At 45.9% G+C, this 4,418-nt stretch overlaps 1 protein-coding gene across 1 annotated transcript in view; it reads right to left on the minus strand.

Moving 5' to 3' along the window:
- The window catches only part of STIM1 (stromal interaction molecule 1), a gene marked incomplete at both ends in the record, with an annotated part of 33,891 nt that overhangs the window by 27,231 nt on the left and 2,242 nt on the right, over nt 1-4,418 (minus strand).

The following is a 4,418-nucleotide window of genomic DNA, read 5'->3' on the forward strand; positions in this document are numbered from 1 at the left end:
TGCTCGGGGGGGGCTTGGCGGCTGCCGGTGGGGTGACCCTTCGGGGTGCTGTATCACCAAGGCAACATAATAAGATAATCTTTCTACTCTCAATTTTCTTGCTGCTTTTTAACTTGTCGTACCAGAACTTTCTGTTATTTTAGCTACTTAGCGACAGACACCAACTGCACAGCGAGGCTCTGGAGCAGAGGTTTTATAGCCGAAGCCCAGATTGTTTGCGTCCAGTTTATTGCAACTTAAATCACGCTGCATTTCTGCCTCGCCTGCAGACGGGCTGGCACAGCGCGTACTCCCCACTCGCGTGTGGCCCCTTCTGCTCTGCTGCTCCCACGCCGCCTCACCCCTTCGCTCCCAGCACCGGCAACCGCGACCGGGCAAACCTGGGTGCACGTTACGCTTGCAAAAGCTGCAGGGAAAACCAACGCATGCCAAGGAAAACTGACTTCTATACCTTTTTTCTTTTCTTTTTGGGGGAAAGAAGGAAGAATGGACACAATTTTACCAAAGACAGTAGTTGTTACGCATTGACTGCAAGACTATTAACATCGCATCAGGTTTGCAGTGCTGCCTTTGTTTTATGTTTTGAAGAAGCAAGGTAAAAAGCTGCACAACAGTAAAATGTAAAGTAACCTCAGGTATCTTAAGCAAAAGAGTCCCACCATGAAAGATACAAATTCAAAGCCTCCACTTTTAAACAAAAGTTTGACAAAGTTTTACTTTGGAAATAGAACCAGGATGGATTATTAGAAAATCAGCAATTTTACAGCAACTTACATAAGCATCGCTACAATAAGAGAATATACACATACTCAGTAAATTCTATACTGGTTATTTACATTCAAGTTGAAATATCAGAAAAAACACACATAGGAATTACTAACTTTTTTATTTCCCTGTGTGAATTAATTGGACCAGTGATGCTGCCTTCCTCGTTCAGTAGCAGACACTTTCAGAGGCAAGACAGGGAAGAACCACCGCCTTGGGGTACAGTTGGGGGACAGGCACCATTCCCTCTATGGCAGCTGCTGTAAGCACGACAGCATACAACAAAACACAAAAATGCCTCCGTTTTTAAAAGACCCAAATGAAGCTAAGAGCTTGATAAATTCCCCTGACAGCACCTGTAATTTTTCTCTCTGTCAATATCAAGCCCCAGTCCTTTCTCAAGTACTTAACGCTCTTTTTTGTTTGCTAGTGGACCCACAAGATAATTATGGAAAGCAACTTCCATAAATGTGCTGATTTTCACTGGCAATAGGACGCCGTAAGACCAGCCAGATTTCGCTGGTGCTCCCTGGCTTTTCAGGTCCAGAGCTATTGCTCCGTCAGGAGGACCCAAACCCAAAGCTCCAGCTCATCCACCAGGTACTTCTGGCACACGGGCTGAGAAAACCGTACGACAATGCTAATGGACCCTGTGAAGTCTACTAATGGGACAGAGCTGCTTTTCTGTCGAGGTTCAGGTAATCCAAACACAATCCAGTCAACTGTAAATATTTGAAGTGGATGGTAAATCTCACAGCGATAAATTAATCTCGTATTTGGTTAAGAAATTCTATTGCTTTAAACAAATAATGATTCAACTGATCTCAAAGTACTTGTCAAATACGTTTTTAATATAATAAAGGGAAACAAATCAGCTATATTGGAAGCTATACTGAAGGAAACATGGCTTCATCCACCCCGGAGAGTGGGCACCAAGGAACAGACACTTAATGACAAGCAGAACAGGTCAGTTCGTTCGGAAACCTCCAGCAAGTGCCACCACTTGTCTGGGAAACATCTCCTTTTCCAGTCACCCGGTCCTTGCGCTTCTGTGATCCCACGCACAGACATTCAATAAATAAGGGTAATGCTCAGGATGACAACTAACGATGACCACAAACGAGAAGGGCTGGGGGAACGGCTGCAGTACCCATGCAGACAGCTCGGTACGGCACGGGAGGCACCGGGGGGCACCAAAACCAGGGCGATGGGTGTCAGGGTGCCCGGGGGCTGAGGCCAAGGGGTGCAATGATCCCCAGTCCCAGGCAAGCTCCCCCAGCAGAGCCCTGGGCAGGTACTGGTTGGGCAGCAGCTTGGCAAACCGCCGTGGCTTGGTGCCTAGCTGTGAAACAAGTTCATCTGGTGGACTTCTGTCCTGGGACATGGAGCTACGGAGACCTGAAATCCCATGGGCAACATAGAGGTCCCACTTTGTTGTCCTTTGGAGAGGTGGCCAGGAGAAGTCACTGGGATGGATAACTCAGTGCACAGCGTTTTGTTGAACCCCAAACGGTTCCACAGAGGTGCCTTGAGCCATATGTGAGGAGACGTATGTCTCAGTCTCCATAACTTGAGAGTTATAAAGAATAAAAATTTAAATTCACTTTACACCGAAAATACCTACTGTTTCAATTTTTACTGCTTGTTTTCTTAAATTCCCCTCTCCTGTTTCACCTGAAATTGTGATATTTTGTGCTGGATCAATTCCTGAACCACAGGAATGGGACACCAAAGGGACACAGACACAGAAGCAATCGCTTCATCTTGCTTAGATTATAACTTCACCATACTCCTTTGCACTTGGATTAATTACAGAGCTGCAACCCTGCAAGCGGGCAGACCTGTCTGAAGTAGGAAATGGCATGTCTGGAGTCTGGCATGGGAAATCAGCCCTCGTGGGAATACAGGAGTTTGCTGATCAGCAAGGGAGCTGGCCAGGTGCCCCACTCAACTACCTGGTGCTGGCTGAAGCCTCTGCAACAAATTACAGGAGACATCAGAGAACAAGCTCTCTAGCTCCGAGATGGGGAAAAGCTTCACCCAGCTTCATGTGGCCACGAGGAACCATACCTTGGTACGTGTGCTATAATCCCCACCAACAATGAGATGTCTCTGGTTTTACGAGTCTGCAGGAAGCAGTCATGGCACTTCAATCTAGGCTGATTTTATTTTAATGCTTTCATACCTGCAGTGAATAGAAAGCATGTTCGAGAGAGAAGAAAAATCCTTGTCAAGAGAGAAGACAAACCCTTGAAATCCTGCACCTGTGAGCCACATCCCACTGCCAGCAGCTTCACTCTCTCAACAGCGAAGATGACAGGAGACCACCTCCACTAACCAGCTGAAAAGAGCCGTAACGGGAATGTATCTGAAACCATTAAATCTATCGCTGCGTGAAAGCTGCTTCTGCAGTTTAAAAGGTCGCCAAGTACTTCCCGAAACTGCTGATTGCTAATGGCTGTTGAAAACTGCTGTTTCACAACCCATTCCTTAAGGAATCAGTTTTAGATAAACAAACTCTCACTATACACCGCAGTACGAACTGGAGACAAATCCATCCAGCTGACCAGAAAATAGCAAATGTTACCTTCTACTTCAGCTAAAAATCTAAAGCTTATTTCCTCTATTCTCATACCTGATACGTACGCAGATCACAAAATCTGTAACAAACCCTTACTGACCTAAACCAACCCCATCGGGACGGTTCACTGCACACTTTCATCTGCGTGAGCAGAGGAGGTTCGTATTCCAGTGCCACGACAGCCGCACGGCGAAATGGAATACCTTGAACACGGAGAGTGGCCATTAATCTCAAACCATTACAAGTAATTTACTTTGCCATTTACCGAACATCCAAGAATTGCCCGAAAAATTCTTCCAAGCAGAGGAGTTACTGGGCTCCAGCCTTTGCCGGGTGATGGCAGGCACTCACCGATGTCCCCACCATCCCTGTGCAACACCACGGACCAACCAAAAAGCTTCACCCTGTCACACAGGCCAAGTATAAATAAAACAAGCAAACTGCACGTGAATGAATATATGCTTTTTAATAACTGGAAGAAAAAAAGGCTGACTGTAACCTAGGCTTCAAATTCACTTAGCTTATATCTCTGCCAAGCCTCATAAATTTCACTTGTTTTACTCTGTGCAGTCATTTTTCCCAGGATTTGCCTCACTGCACCTCTTCTCAGGAATTTGGACACAGACTGAAAACAAGAGAAGACTGTACTTACAGTCGGACTTCAAAAAAAAAAAAATAAAAATTGAAGAAATAATGGAAGTGCCTTATCACTTCCAACTGGCCCAGTGCTGGGCAGCCCAGAGAGGGAAGGCTGGAAAAAAGCCAAAAAACCTGAACTTCCCCATTAGATGGTTAGCAGATCCGTGTCTCGCAGAGTAAAGGTACATCCTATCTGCTATTCCAGCAGCAGACAGAAGCAGATGCTTAAAAAAAAAAAAAGAAAGAACAGAGGAAGCACAAAGTGGTATTTTCGATGCTGTAAACCTTCAGCTGTCAGCAACCAAAGCCGGGGCAGTTCCTGGGCCAGGATTTGTGCCCAGACTATTGCATTTGCACCATGGTAAGAAAGTGCTCCTTCACGTTCGTTTTAAACCTCCCTCACAGGGGACACACGGCAACTGAAAGGGAAAGA

The sequence above is a fragment of the Cariama cristata genome, unplaced genomic scaffold (genome assembly GCF_000690535.1).
Source record: "Cariama cristata isolate BGI_N322 unplaced genomic scaffold, ASM69053v1 scaffold11647, whole genome shotgun sequence".
In the NCBI taxonomy this organism is placed as follows: Eukaryota; Metazoa; Chordata; class Aves; order Cariamiformes; family Cariamidae; genus Cariama; species Cariama cristata.